The sequence below is a fragment of the Myiozetetes cayanensis genome, unplaced genomic scaffold (assembly GCF_022539395.1).
Source record: "Myiozetetes cayanensis isolate MyiCay16 unplaced genomic scaffold, myiCay2020 scf5-8, whole genome shotgun sequence".
In the NCBI taxonomy this organism is placed as follows: Eukaryota; Metazoa; Chordata; class Aves; order Passeriformes; family Tyrannidae; genus Myiozetetes; species Myiozetetes cayanensis.
The window spans coordinates 43,947,425-43,963,253 of record NW_026087742.1 but is presented as its reverse complement, the minus strand read 5'-3'; the positions used below and the strand labels follow the sequence as shown (position 1 = coordinate 43,963,253).

Below are 15,829 nucleotides of genomic sequence, written 5' to 3'. Positions count from 1 at the left end.
TCTGACCTGCCATGATGTACTGAGCACTCCTACCTGTATTCCTGAGTCAAACAGAAACACAACCTGTTTGGTTAGAGGTGCAGGGTCAAAGGTTTTTCGGCTTTAAGGTCTTTTGTTCTCTTCACAGTCTGTAGCAGTAAGCTACCTTTGCAGTATTAAAAAACGGAAATGGAAACCTAGCGAAGTGTGTGGTATTCTTATAAACTGCTGCCCTCAAGATGTCTTAACTGAATTGTCATCATCAAGCATCAATATTTATAGAGCTAAGTACAAAATAAGTTATTGAGTGAAGATAGAATATTTTAATATCCATTTTCAGCCTCTTTGACATTTAAATACTCTTCTAAAAGAAAATTTAGGGAGCTGTGATTGCACACAAGCATTAGAGTAGTTGGTGAAGTTTGATATGAGCAAAGAGTCCCACTGAACTGCTTGAAAAAAATGGGGTGAAGGGTTGGCATGGAGTTGGGAGCACATTCACAATAAACTTGAAAAACTGTAATAATTTGAAGTTAAAGTGAATAATACTAATCCTTCAAATATTAAACTGGTAAAATGATACTCTGTATTTAATGTTCCCCCTCTCTCCTTATCTGTGTGTTTGTGTGTATGTACATATGTAAAAGGCAGCATATTTCTATTAGAGCGTATGTGTTTGTGTATATATACACACACACATATATATGAAAATCCCAAACTGCATATGTTTGGTTTTGTGTTCCAATAGTTCAAATTCACTCTTCTGGGTACATTTAATCTCCTCCTTCTCTCCCCATTCTTCCCCCCAATATTTTCATGCTTCAGTATCACAAATGAAGTGTATCTAGTGCAAGAAATGGCCAGTATTGAAACCAATGATGATTCCTTTGAAGAAGTAACATAGCGGTCAAAAGTATTAATAATTTGTTTAATATATCAGTTACTTATTTACTTTTGTTCTTTGGAAGTAAGAAACCGTGGTTATTCTGAAGAAGTATTTATTTTTACTTTTAATGGTAACATTTCCTAGACTCAGAAGGCACAGAAATTGAGTTAGGAGCAAGAGATATAGAATATTTTAGTAGAAGTGACTAATTCAAGTGGATATGTATTGTGAAATGTAATTTCACTGCCCCCCAGTCCTGCTTGTAGCTGCTGTTCATCATTAAAATTTATAACAAATTTCCCAGCTGCTGTTGATGAGTTAACCAAGGTAACAGCCCCTGTTCAGCTGTAATTTGACTCTCCCTGTCTTGCCTTGCAACATTTTGAATTCTGTTAAACATTATTAAACTTGTGACACCCTGTGGTAGTGGTGAGTCATTGCATATTATGCATTGCTGCAAAAGAGGTATTTTGGATACCTTTTTGTGCAAGAGCCTTCACTTGTCAAAACTAGAGTCACTGCAAAAAAAACTAGAGTCTCCCAAAACAGATACTCCCCTCAGAGGCAGGAGTAAAAGTCGTGCTCATTTTCAACATCCTGCATTATTTGCTGGACTGAGCAAACACAGTGTGTTTCCTTGTTTTATTTTGAAACTGCCTCTTTATGATGATGTTTCTGAAACAGCCTTGTCTGTGTGCACAGCAGCAGTCCAAGAAACAGCAAGGGCAAGCAAATATTTCTGAAAGGCACAGTCTTTGCTGAGCTTTGTTTTGTCATAAACCCTCAAAATTATTTAATAAAGCAGTTGTTAGCAATACTTGTATTATCAGCAAATTGAGTAATGTAGCAAAGATAGGAAGTGTTGAATGGACTTTCAAATCATGCTTACAGTGCTCTTCAGGGATTTGTGGAGATTGTTACAACCACTGAGGTTGTGTGTTGGCAGACACACGTGGTGAGGTTGAGTCCGTGTGCACAACTCTTAACACATCGTGAAATATTCACCATAATGTTTGCACCTCTCCACCAGAGAAATGTTTGCCCCCCCAGCATGTTTTTGCTGAATAACATTAGTTTGTGAAATAATAACTATTTGCTGGTGATTTAATGATTTTGCTTTATATCACACCCAAAATAAATGCGAATAGGATGTGCTTTAGTGCCTCCGTGGTTAAACCCTGGTTCTGATACAATGTGGTAAAGTACTTTTTTTGCAGATAAATATTTAACCTGGACAGAGGACAAATAAATTATGACATTTTATTTATGTGTCTGCATGCACACAGATACTTATGCACACATATATGCCAACTTTTAAGAGCTTTGGCAGAAGTTATGCCCTGACACTTGTATGGGGCAACATTAAAGTTAATGGGCTTGTGAGGTCACCACAGATGCTTTCAGGTAGCTCCAGTGGCTTTGCTGGTGGATAAGGTTACTCACCCTTTATCTTTACAAGCCTGTTTCCAGTTGTTCACAAGTGTCAAAACATAACTGCTTACACTGAAATTCTCCATACCAGGAGTCAGCCTTAGCTGGATTTTTATGAAACTCTTCAGTGAAGATGAAATGGAAGGTACAGGCACCTTCAGGGAAGTGTCTTAGGTGCAGGAGACAGAAATGGGGCAGACTTGGATTAGGATATGGAAGGATAAAACCAGCTGCAGGTTTGGTAAAGGGATTAGCAAAGGGGAAACTGAACAGCTGAGGGACTGGGGAGTAACTGGGGCAGGACAGTTTCCACCAACTCTGTGTTCTGGGAAGTCTGGTCTTGGTATGTTGCTTAGCTGTCTGTAAAATATGAGGTATGCAGTTTTATTCCCTTCAGTCAATCAAGATAAGATCCTGTTGAATGTACAAGTTTACTCCCTCAACTCAAAGGGTGGAGGCACGTGTTGTGGTGAGAAGTGTAGTTAGAGTATAGATGGTGCTATATAGCAGAACTTGGAGGGATTGCACTTTACAGTGCTGAAGCAATTGAAAAAAACAATAGAGTCTTATCACTACATTTTATATGTAAGAAGAAAGGCTAAGTTATGACCAAACTAGTAGTTATGATTAGGTCAGTTTTTTAAGTCCTTGATTTTGTGGCTTTAATGTTCAACACAGCAGACTAGTATAGTTACAGTATAAAATGTAGTGAGTAAAAACATGAAGTAGTCCAGATACTAGAAATTCAGAGCAAAGCTTGAATTATTTGTGGTAGATAGTTAGGGGGTTTTTTGTTTGGTTTTTTTTTGGGGGGGGGGGGTTGGTTTTTTGTTTTGGGTTTGTTTGGGGTTTTGTTGTTGTTGTTTGGGTTTGGTTTTTTTTGTTTTGGTTTGGTTTTTTTTAAAAGAAAGAAAAGCTGAAGAGTTGAGGAGAAGATGAAACTAAATAAAACATTTAGCACAATTCACCATTTTAGCTATCATTTTCCTGGAGGGAAGTTGAGCATCTGAATGTTGAGGTCCCCTCTAAAGTGTATCCATGTAGAAAGAAAAAAAGAAGTAGCAAAGGTAGTTGCATTACATGAAAGATGAATCTAGAGGATGACTCCTTGTTTTGAAATGTTACCAATGCGGTTGATAACAACAGTGCAAAGAATGAAGGAGGGAGCAGAATTCATGTAGAAAGAGAAGGAGACAGGTCTGAGTCCTTTCACCACTAGGGAGGTGAGTTGTCACCCAAGAGTGGCTATCAGAGATTAGGACTGAGCTGTGGATTGAATTAGTCAAGGTTAATGGCAGAAGGGTAATTTATGCGTCGTCACTATACCATGGTATTTGAAGACACAGTAGACAAAAAGTAGCTCAAACATTTAACTGAAAAAAGAGTATAGGGACATGGTAATTTGATAGTGACAGAGAAGTGTCCACCTTGCCTGTATTGGACAGACCTCATCAAGCGGGCTACAGGCACCATTCTGCTCTCTATAACTAACATTGCAGATAGTGCTGAGCAAGGCATCTCGTACTCTGAGACTTTTCTAAGGTCCCCAATTTGACCTTTGCTTACAGAACAGCCAGTATATATGTAGCTTTTTATCACTTGTCAAAAATATTCTGCCTTGTCAAAAATTTTAATGCATCATTGATATGAAAATAATTGTGTGGCAGAAAGTGTTTAGGAACAAAATCTGCTTCACATTAAGATGTAATTAAGAATGCCTTTTAGTTGGTTGTGTATCTTTGCTTCCTTTTGGGATATGATTTATATCTCCAAAGGGTACCAAGCCTATTAAAACCTTCATTTCTCTTTTGAGAATACTTTGTTATGATAATTACATTCTGTTTGTAGTTTTTATTGAAGCATCACACTACAAGCCTGTACTTTCCATGGTAGGCTGTTTTAGACAAAAGACAATTTCAGGCTATGATCAGATCCTTGCCTAAGAGGATCTAAATGTCCAAACCAAATGAGAAGACAGACTCCAGTTGTTCAATACTATACTTACAAATCTTTGTTCTCCTCTGTCATGAGTTAGGTTTGTTCCCTGTTCTGTCATTTGGTCCTTCCAGTTAAAGGCCTGTGACCAACTCCACTGAGTTGTTGATTCTTCTTATTCCCAAGGCAAAAGTTGTAGGTTAGGTCTGCTACACTAAAAGAAAACTTTTCTTAGCCTCATTTGTTGCTTTTTCATGCAGATTGTAGATTGACTTATTTGTCTTTAGGATTACTTTCATCTCATGAACTGAGGAGCATATTCTGTACCAGGGATATAAATTCTTCATTACAGCAATGTTTTCATCTCTACATGGTTAGCACAATTGACAGTCAGTTTTTCTGTTGACAAGCAAAGAACTTCGAGAGGAGGATTTTACCATTTTTATTGCTAAATGTCCTTCTGACTGTGACAGTAGGTACTTGACATGTACATTAGGTGATAGTATAGCTGTGTTCCATCCACCTTTTCATGTAACATCTTGATCACACCAGGTGTCCCTCAGATCTGATGAAAACCAAGGGTGACTGAAGAGCAGTTGCACTGAACGTAATGTTAAAATGTCGGTTTGACAAATGAAGATGAAAGGGTGGCTGGTCCCTGCAGGGCAGAGGGACCTGTTGACAAGTAGAATGTTATTGGACAGCTTTGAGTGAGTTCACACAGCACGACCACTGTGGATATCAACGTTGTTCTATTTAATGTATAGTAGAACTGTAAGTTCTAGTTTGCAAGCTCAGTTACTGGAAATATTTTGTAAGTCTTATTTGAAGGTCAAGACTGAAAGGTCAGAGGCAGAGGGGTTCTGATTTTTGTTTTGCTTTGAGAAATGATCTGCTGGCAACTGACTCTTTCTGTATTCATTTGTGTGAGTTCATGAGTTTGTTCTGCTGTGCATTTGTTAGTGGTTTTACTTTATGGTCTCCATGAGATCAGTTTTTGCATCTGGTATGTACTCATGTGGAAAATGAGAACTATGAATCTGTTTTGGGAGGCATTTATAGTGATTATTGTGGTGACATAGATGGTTAATTCTTGCAAGATTTTTTTCCATTCCACAAACCACTGGAGATTTGCTACTAATAATGAGTTAGGTAAGGCTGAAAAAGTCGTAAGAATGGGATTTGGAAAACGTCTACAATTTTTCCCTTTTCCAAGTATACATTGGTTGTTCTCTGATGCTTTTTACCTTGTATGGTTTTCACTGTGGGACAGTTTGACACATTAGCAGGAAGGATGTGAGACAAAATTTTGTACTGCATGAAGTTACTGTGCAGTATCTGCGTCCTGTTGGAAGAGGACTGGCAGATTTTTCTACTGGCAGTGTTTTCAGTATTGTTAGGCTGGTTAGGATATGATGAGTGTCTCTAGTCAGAGCAGAAGGGATAAAGTTCCTGGTTTTATGTAGTTGAGTGTAATGGGCTGTGGGCTCTTTGATTGTGCTAGCAAGGTGATGTATTTTGTACATCTGTTGTAGTGCCTAGGGAGCTGACCTTAGAGCAGGACTGTATCAGGGAGCGGTTTGGTGAAGGGAGGAGGTTGCTGCCTTTGCAGTAGAAATCAATGAGGCAGGTTGTAGGTTTCATTCAGATGATGGAGAAAGTAATTTTTTGTGTTCTGGTTACCGTGTAATTTTGCTGTTGCATTTACCTAGAAAGGCATTCTTGAGGTGGTCCATCAAGAAATGACGTATTGCAAATTTGTTCTGGGGCCTGTGTTTTGAAGAAAAATAGTTGTTAATCTGTGGACAACTGATTTCTGTGCCTTAGGGTTGTGACAACTGGCTTTGACAGATGTGACAATAGAAGGGGAGAACTGCTTGGTGTTAAGTCTGAGGTGACTCCCACCCATGAGTTGCACTCATGTATTAGTGCAGTGGAAGCCATAAAATAGCTCTTATTTCCTGAACCTTGCTGGAGATAAACTGGGAAGTGATTCATTTTATTAAAATCTGAAATAAAAAACTCTGTTATTGTTTGAAATACCTTTAGCATAATCCCTTTCTTACTAATTTAAGGATCTACCTTTTGTTTCCCATCTATTCAGGGAAGGTTGGGTTAAGTTGCAGGGCTTAATTTACTTCTAGGATTGCTTTCCAGTTAATCAATATTGGACAAAATTACAGGCATGGATTCTGCTATCATATAGTTTCAGCCTTGAAGTAACCCCTAATAAATATATATATACTGACAAGCTCAGAACAGATGAACATTGTTAACTGGTATTTTACTTTCTTCAGCTATCAGAATGGATGTGTGCTTATGGTTTTAGATTGAGTACGAGCTTTTTTTAATTATTTTGTAAATAACTAGTTAGAGTTGAGCTTTTCTGAAACCTTTTGAGAGTGTTTAAAGATTAATCATAGAAATTTTTAAAATCGCTATCTGACTTATTTCTAGCGTTCTTTCTTCTGCAAATGGCTTTTGAAAGACTCTGTATTTTAAACTCTAGCATGGATTTAGAATAGCTTTGAAATAGTTTTCAAGGTGCCAGAACAGAAAGAGTATGACATGACTACTTAATCTCTAGCTGGGGCCAAGGGTTCCTTTTACATAATCCTATCATTCTAAGATATGTTAATGCCATGGATGGAGTAACTGACCAACAGTTGCAAAAAAAATTTACAATAAACCAATCCCAGTAAATTGGACTGGAGTATACAAGAAGTGGATTTCAAGGAACCTTGTTATTGGTGAATTTAAATGTACTTGTCCTTTTTTTTTTCTTAATTACTCTTTGTTTAGTTACAGGTGACAGTTAGGCTAACATTGTCTTAAAATTGAAATAAATACATAGCGTTCATGTTCCTTCCACTAATATTTACAACCTCATAGCAGAAAGTGAACCATCAACAGACTGTAAAATCAGAATAAATAGTACTTTAAGTAGTGCGTTGTATCTGCTCTTCCTTCATAAACAAAAAAATGGGCTTATTTTCTAGTGTAATTGTGACTATAAGCCAAAATGTAAAATCGTTCATTTTACAGACTTGTATGTTGATATTCCCTTTAGTTACGCTGTTTTTTTGTTTGTTTTTTTGATAGATAAGTCTGCAGTGCACTTTCACTGCACCTCAGTCTTAACTAACTTTAAGAAAAGTTTGTTTTACCAGATCATTTCTGTAAATCTAAGTCAAGATCAGTATGTTGAAAGTTGTCTAAAGAAAAGAAATCCACCTAAACCTTAAAAATCAATTCTACAAAGGTGATTATTTGCTTTTCCTTTAAAGATCAAACTTCCTCTAATAATTCCCATATAATCCCTGTGTAGTTCAATAGCACAGTAGTTGTAACATGCTTGAAATGTATGCAAGGCACCAGCCCAAAAGTTTAACTCTTACTAACAGAAGGATCAAAGGACTTCACTGACACAATTTTATTTTAAAATAAAACATGATACAGACATAAATGTTTTACTGTAAGTAAAAGGCTTTTGTACCATGCATTTTGGGTATTTTGTATTGTAGATTAAAACCAGTTCTCCTTGTCTGAACCACAGAGAGAAATCTTGCACACCTTCATTATCCAAAACCAAATGTTGTGGTTTCAGTTTGTTCAGGAGTTGCTGGGTCTGTGCTGGAGAACAATGCTTCTGAGGGAAGGGAGGCAATATGTGACGTGCAGCTTCATTCCTCTCTCTGTGAAAATGAAGTGTGCATGTTTGAAAATGTGCTTTGATATTTTAAAAATTACTCTTAGCAGAGGGATCTTGTATGTTTTTAATTGGCCATGTAACTCAGAATAATTAAGTAAACTTTCTTTAAAAGTAATTGTGTTGCTGTAGGGTACTGAAAATAAGGGAAGCTACAATATCCCATTAGTAATTTGAGGGAATTATAAAGACACATCAGTGACTTTTTCCTTAAATTTGTCTTTCGAGAGCCAGTTGTGTGGGCTTGCAGTTGGCTTCTGGTCTTTAGATTATTCCTGCTAAGATGAACTAAATCACAAATATACTTAAAGAAATGGACTTTAACCGGTGTCCTATTTTAGTTCATTTTAAGTGAGTTGCTACGTTTGTAGAACATTTGCATCCACTTCTCGCAAGCTGCTGTTCTGAAATGTCAGATTACGAAATAGCTTCTGTTGTGGTAAGGTGCATTTTGTCCCAGTTCTTAGAGATTTTTAATTTCTGGAAGTGTACCATATCATTGAAGTTGACACATTTTATTTTTCAAGTTAATGCAGTGTCAAGTTTACACTTTAATATTTAAATTAAATACCTCCTATCAGACATTCAGAAAGCCAACTTTCAGTTTCAAAGTTGGGAAGTGATTCATCAGTGCAGAAATTCACTTTACTGTTGATGACAAGCAAAATTTTTTTTTCTGTTTTACCAAAGAATATATCACATATGCAGTTGATTAATTGCCAGGTTCTATAGTTTAGTAAGTTTTTATTCTGCTAGAGCATAGTGTCCACATTATTCTTATAAGTAGTGTAAAAGTAGAGTTAACAATTCCCAGGTACAAAATTATTTGCAAGGAAGGGAGGAAAGGATATTAATCTACCAGAGCACAGTGATGTCTGTTGGGCACATAAGTCTGATTTTTTTAATTTGTTTTTAATTTTACAAGATGGGTCTTTATCTGCCTGTCTATTTTCCTTTCATAGTGAAAAATAGCTATTGTTCTTCACTCTACTTGGTTTCCTGTAGTCTTTAGAGGCAAGGACCACTGCTATGTGTCCATCAGAATGGTCTTTTAGTAATTTTTTTTCCCCTTGCAGGAAATTAAAAGTGTGTTGAGTTCATTTAGGGGAGACAGTGCCTGTGAGATGTGCTGCTTCTTTCCAAGTCCTTTTCAACAAGCCTGGGTGTAATTGTGTCAAAAGGGACTTTGCTCTTCTTGTCTTTCCAGAGTGGACCACCTTTTGAGGCAGGATATCAGTTCTTCCAGCTAGGAGATGCTCAGAGAAAAGATTGGCGTCAAATTTATTTCCAGATTTTGCTTGCATTTTTTCATACTTTCTGCACTGTAACTGAATTGTCAGTTTTGTATTTGAAGACTTAACTTTGCTAACAAAATTTATGCAGTTTTGCTTTGGTTGCATAAAAATTTAACAAAGAAACTGTTCTTAGATAGACATAATGTATAACTGAGGATGTAGCAGAATCTCTCCAATGTCTGACATGTTGTATGCTCTCAAAGTACAGTTCACAAAACTCAGCAAAACTGATTTTCACATTCTCAGCACTCATGCTTGGGTTGTATCTGTCACAAATATCTGTTGTTCCTTCTCCTAGATGAGTGAAATTCTTTGTTGTTGCTATGCATGAGAAATGTTTGCTTTCCTTTTTGCTGCATTTCTTTTTGCCAGTGTCTTATAATATGTATTTCACTACATGAAAGGTCCTGAAAATTCATACCAATGAAAACTCAGATACCAGGGGCTTTAGGAGAGTCTCTGACTTTATGTTGCTCTGTGGACATCTGCAGGAGGGGCTTGTTACCTCATCCCATCAGCATCCTAACCTTCAAATTCAGAACTACAAACTCATACACCTGTACTTACCGTGATTTGTTGATGGGTTGTAGCTGCCAGTGTGAAAAATCTTCTGCTACGCACTTCAGATGGTCTTACTACCACTTGTGGTATACGTGTGTCAGGTTGGGCCCTTCAGTACTGAGTTAATTGAGTTAATTCAGCATTTAAATGTTCTACCTTGATGCCAGCAAATTCAGAATATACAGCTCACCCTTTTCTGTTAAAATGTCTCACTCTCTAGCACTGCCATAGGCTGTGTGTTGATGCATAGAGACTTACTGTAGCACATCTGTCTGAAAATGTCCCTTGATATCGCTTCCTGGAGTTGATCTACCTTTCCTCCTCAGCGTGTTTGCTTTACCCCAATCTCTTCTTATACCACCTATTGTGAGGGTTATCTGAGATTTGTTTTCGAGTTCCGATACTATTGGTGTTGGTAAAGTATTGCTTACTTCACTATATAAAGTTCTTTGAAATAAAGTTTGAAAGCCATAATTTCATGGCTTGTTGAAGTGCCCAAATAGCAAAATGTTTATTGCATTTCAAGTAGCAATTTGTTGCAAAAGATGTGGTATAACACCAGTTCTGTCTGTTCAGTTGAAGAGTCAGAGCATCTTTTCCATAGATAATGCAGAAACTCTATGGCATTCATTTGTATCTTCTATGAATGTGAAAAAAAGTATCCAAATATCAATATAGGGAATGCTCTGCTTATCTTCATTTTTTCTAGATTTTCTGAAAGCATAAATCTGCGAGAATGGGTGGTCTCTTTTAGTCATTTAAATTAAGTGCTGAATGCTGAACATATAAGTGTGGGTGATAACTGTGTGATTGCTGATCAAAGGAACTAGAGAGAGTGCAAGTCCAATAATGACTCAGATGATTTTTTGTTATGAAGTCCTCAGGAGCCCTAGTCTTGATCAGACAAGATAATTGTGCTTTGAACACATGTAAACTCACCCTGTTGCCTGTGTTCTCTTCAGATGTACCTAGTAGTTCATGAAAAAGATAAGCAAAGGCCTTAGAGGTCCTTTCCAATCCTATTAATTAATGTTCCTAGTTTTTCTATTTCTTTCCACTGTTTAATTTTTCTTATTTTTCTACTTTTGCTAGAAATACTTCAGAAGGTGGAAAAGACATATATGGAGATAACTCCTCTTCCCTCCTCCCCTACTACCCCCATCTAACTGTTCTCATTTGGCTCTTTATGGAATTTTTGGGTTTTAAGACAGAGGTGTGCTTGCAAAGTATTATGCTAAACACAGAAGGAATTCTTATCCAGTTTTCTGGCTACAGAAAGGAATTTAAACACAATGAGAATGTCAGTCTCAGCTTTGTCCCTTGGGACTTTGAAGGAAGGCATGCTTTCTGCAGTATGCAGTCTGTCAGATATTGAAACCTGAAAATGCATTGTCATTGTCAAAGATGAGCTAAAAAGCAAAATACGCTATTCACAATAATCATTATGGTACATCCTAATACATATTCTCCAGTGAACATGTTCCAGTACTCCAGTGAAGGTGGGTATACTTTCAGAGGCTTGATAGAAGCTAGTGAGGTGTTTAAAAGCCAGTTATTTTGCTTTCAGCAGCATCCTATTTAAAGCAGTTGATTCTTTACCAGAAAAGCTGTAAGTGCATCTCTTTTGATAGTGACATAGCAGAATGTTTCCACTGTATTTGTTGATACCATTGGAGCACTCTTGCCCAACAGCCGGACCTGAAAAAGCCCTTAAGTCAGTCAGTCATGAAGCTGGAAGTCTGTGCTGCTCCTTTGTTCATAGTTACAAAGGACAGTGTGAGACGGCTGGTGCAGCCCAGTGTCTGGAGCGTGCATGGGTTCTGCTGCAGCTAAGGCAGGGATAACTCTCGTGGGACGGTGAGCAGTGGTACCACCCATCTGTCGCTGGGTTTCTCTTCCTTTCATTGCCCAGGTCCCTGGGGAGTTGATGCTCAGCAGAGTGCAGTGATGGCAGGCTGTAATCGTGTCAGTCCACTGACATGGTCACGTTTGGAAGGACAATCATCATCTGCATGTTCTGCTGAAATGTGTTTTTACAGTCGTGTGATGGGTCGTGTTCACACTTCCAGATATGTGGTCAAAAAATGGAACATCTAGTCATCCAGCACCTTGCTTGGAGTCACAGCTGATTGCCACGATAGTGTTGTATTTACTCTGAGTTCCAGTCGAAAATAATGAAAATGAAGGCAGCCTTTTAGTCAGACATAAGTTATATTCGTAATCAAGCATCTTAATTACAAAAGAAAGAAAGACCTACTGTTTAGTTTTAACCAAAATAATCATAGAGGTCAACATATAGTTCTTATATATTTATATTAGACTTTCAGAGAATACAGCATGTATGTGACCTCAAAATAAGTTTAAAACAAAAAGAAAAGAAAAATCAAAACTCTTTTTCTCTGGATAATGAAAGTAGGAGTTAGTTCAGGATTTTCTGGTGTTTCTTGTAAGTTTGGGATTAGAAAACTAGAGGACAGTGTTAATTCCTGATGCAATTCCTTTTAGGTTTAATCAGATTTATCTATAATTGACTAGTACTTGCTTCTAGGATGCATCCCAAATTTACATGTCCATAGAGAAAGGCAAAACTAGTTTTTAATGCAGGAGCAGGTTGGAATAGACATTCCCATTTTCTTCCCTATGTGCAGAGCCACAACTGCTGTGGTTGCTGTGACCTGGGTGGTAGATGCTGTCTATTCTTTTTCCTGAATTATGGCAATAATGTGATAGTGCTTGATATTTTTTTTCCTCAACAAGGAAGCCAGGAGGAGTCTAAGGTAAATGAGTTCTCACGTTTTGGCCTGGATCTGGGAATTTGTCACAAGCATGTGGACAGTGTGAGCTGTGAACAGCCTTCTGGGGCTTTTGAGCCAATGACCTGTCTTTCTTCCCAGATGACCTTGCTTAGATCTTGTTTGACGTGCGAAGAGAAACTTAATTTCAAACAAACTAATTTATTCTTGCCTGCTGCAGTGGCCAGAAGCTGCTTACTGTATCTCCTTTCCTTATATTTCATTTTCTGAGAAAAGAATTTATATCTATCTTTCTTTAGTGGGACTTCTGCCTCAGTATGGCTTTCAACTCCTTTTTGGGAATTCTTGCACTTTAATTTAACACCATAACTAATGAAAAAAAGTGGCACTAATGGAACCCTTTAGTGCTCCTGCCAGGTGAAATGGTCTTTGCAGTTTGTAAACTGAGAGAGAGTGAAAAGGAGAAGTCAACTAGTCCATGGACAACTCTGTTCATTGGTTGAATCTTCTTCTGTTTGAAGATAACTTATATTTAGTGTTTTCTAATGAAACATTGAAGTGTTGTTTCATGTTTCATGTTTTCCTGTGTTTAAAAAAACCAAAACCCCAAAAAAAACCCCAGAAAAAAACACACAACCCTAACCAAAACCTACTTGAAATTAATAAAAGTGCAGGAGAATACTGCTTCATCAATATCAGACAATTGACAAGAGTTATGGTCAGATTTTGTAGCCTTAATGGATTTCTGGCAGAAACTAGAAGTAATAATTAAACTAAAAACCTTAAAGTCATTTCATTTCAATGTGTTTAAGCATGGACTGCCATTTCAATTTTTATAAATAAAAACAGAGCACATTTAGTTTGGGAGTTGATCATTATTCTGCATCATTTCTGTAGTGTAGGTAGAACCAGCACATTGACAAATGCTGATGCTCCACTGCATGCAATCTTCAAAACTAGTTCATGTCCCACACCATTTTTGTCAGGAAATCAGTAAAAGTTTATATCGGGTTTTAGATTTAACTAGTACTTATTCTTTTAAAATAATTTTCTATTAATGCCATAGGAATGGCATTGCAGACATACAATTTATGGTTCTTTAAAACGTGTCTTTGATAGTCTCAACAGTGATATTGTTTTATGAAAGATGAATTAAAGGTAGAGAATGAGGATTGGATGGAAGAAATCAGGGAAACCTGCAAGTTCTGTTAAAGCTTTCTCTGAGCTTAGCACAGAGAAGCAGATGCTGTAGGACTGCTAAAATGTTCACTGACTCAGTAGCCTGAAGAGTAGGAAATGCTTCAAATTTGTTCTTTCACACTGAAAGGAAAGCATGATTAGACAGAGATGCTGGAGGCTTTCAGCTACTGGTGAGTTCAGTAATTTGGCCATTGAGGTAGAAGGTGGTAGGGTATCTTTTAAACTATGAGTTGTAACTCCACAGGCTTTGAAATGGAAATATTTGTTGCACTAATACAATTCAAAATTCTACATCAAGCTTCCAGGGTTTAAAAATTCAAGAGGAAGTGGCAATTTAGGACTTCTTTTAAAGAAGAAGAAAATGTACAGAAAGACCAGACTGTGTGAGTGGTAGCAATTTATGATTTATCTACCCTCCTCTCATATGGACACTGAGTCGTCAGTGTCCTGAGTTGCTGTTGACGTGAGATGAGCAGAAACTCCTTTAACATTACATCAGTAGTATAATTAGGAAGGAAAATTAAAATATTTGAAATACTACTAAAAATTGTCTTGTGGCACACAGTGGTATTACTTGAAGTACTGATAGTTTTCCTGCGAATAGAATCTGGAAACAGCCCTTTGCTGTATGCTTAGGTGGAATTTGTGAATGTTTGGTGAACCTAGTTCCCACCTCCATCCTCAAGGATTCAGAGAAAGAAGCCATGAACTTGTCCCAGATCCCAGACATAATATTGCTGGCTATTCAAGACTGAATATTGAACTTCAGGTAAGTGTGATTTGAAGTGGCAGGATTACATTTGGGAAAGTAAAAGGGGTTTTTGTGGCAGTTTTTTTTTCATGTCGGCTGTATGAAGCTGCTCAGAAGTGTGGAGTGATCGAAGTAGTCCCAGCAGAGATGGATTATTGAAAAAATGCAGGTGAGGTGGGCAAAGCTGCCTGATAGATTGCAAAACCATATGATTAATTATACTGATCACATGCATATGGCCCCCATATAAGTCATGTATATTTGTGCACAGAGATTTATCCTTCCCACCACCCTTTTTGTAGTAAAATTCAGAACAGTGAATTAGGAACAATACAATCAGATATAAAAGGATTTAGAACTGTTTAGGTGACTGGGCCAGCAGCTGGCAAATGCGGTTCACTGTGGAAAAATGTAAAATAATTAGTCTGGGAGCAAGAAACTAAAGGAAACGCAGTGTGTGCTGCAATGGAACAATCATTCAGCACACTGACTAGGAAAAGGATTTGAAGGTTATTGTGGAAAAATCATTGAAACCATGAGGCTTTTGCACAGCTGCAAGAAAGTAAGTTACTAGGTTGTATCAGAGGGATAAAATACAAAATAAGAGGTGATACAGTTACAGGAGTGTTAGGCTCCATCTGGAATACTGTATATAGTATTGGTCACCATACCACACAAGGAATATATTGTCTGGGAAAGAGTGCAAAAGCAGTGACAAAGATGAATATTTTATGTGTAAAAGATTAGGGAAGATCATCTAATAAAACAGATATGTATGTCCTTTTCTCTGTGCAAGGTTAAAAATTGGGAGTAATCTTAAAAATGAGGAAATAGAAATAGACAACTTAGAACTGCATATTGAAAGTGATAAGGATCTGGAATAAATTATTATTTCAGAAAGTCTGTTGGAATACTAAATATACATAAATTCTATAGAGTTCATGAAGAGAATTAAAGGGAACGATAAACAGAGATAAACCTGTGATTAAGGTTTTTAAATTTGAAGGCAGGCAGGTTAAGCTGTTTCACTTCCCTCTCCTCTTAAAGTTTTGCAGCTTGGATAACCATAGTTTCCAGACTTATTATGGCCTGTAACTGGGGAGGCAAAGCAGGGGCACATAGTTTTTATCTATAAATTATGCTTCTTTGTCCGCTAAGACTGGTTTTAAGTACATTGGGGAGCACTCAAATTCTTCATGCTGTGTTTTAGGAGTGCTGTGTTCATTCTGCCAGTGCTTTTTGTATTTCAGAGTTCTGCAACTAGAAGTTAAGGCAGCCTCCTTAGTGCTTCTGTAATGCCATTTCAGGATAATGATGCACTTGCACAGT

The 15,829-nt window shown here is 37.3% G+C and overlaps 1 protein-coding gene across 1 annotated transcript in view; it reads left to right on the top strand.

Annotated features, from left to right (window-relative positions):
* MICU2 (mitochondrial calcium uptake 2) overlaps positions 1-15,829 on the top strand; it is a 142,171-nt gene that overhangs the window by 47,112 nt on the left and 79,230 nt on the right. The gene's annotated exons all lie outside the window — the stretch shown is intronic.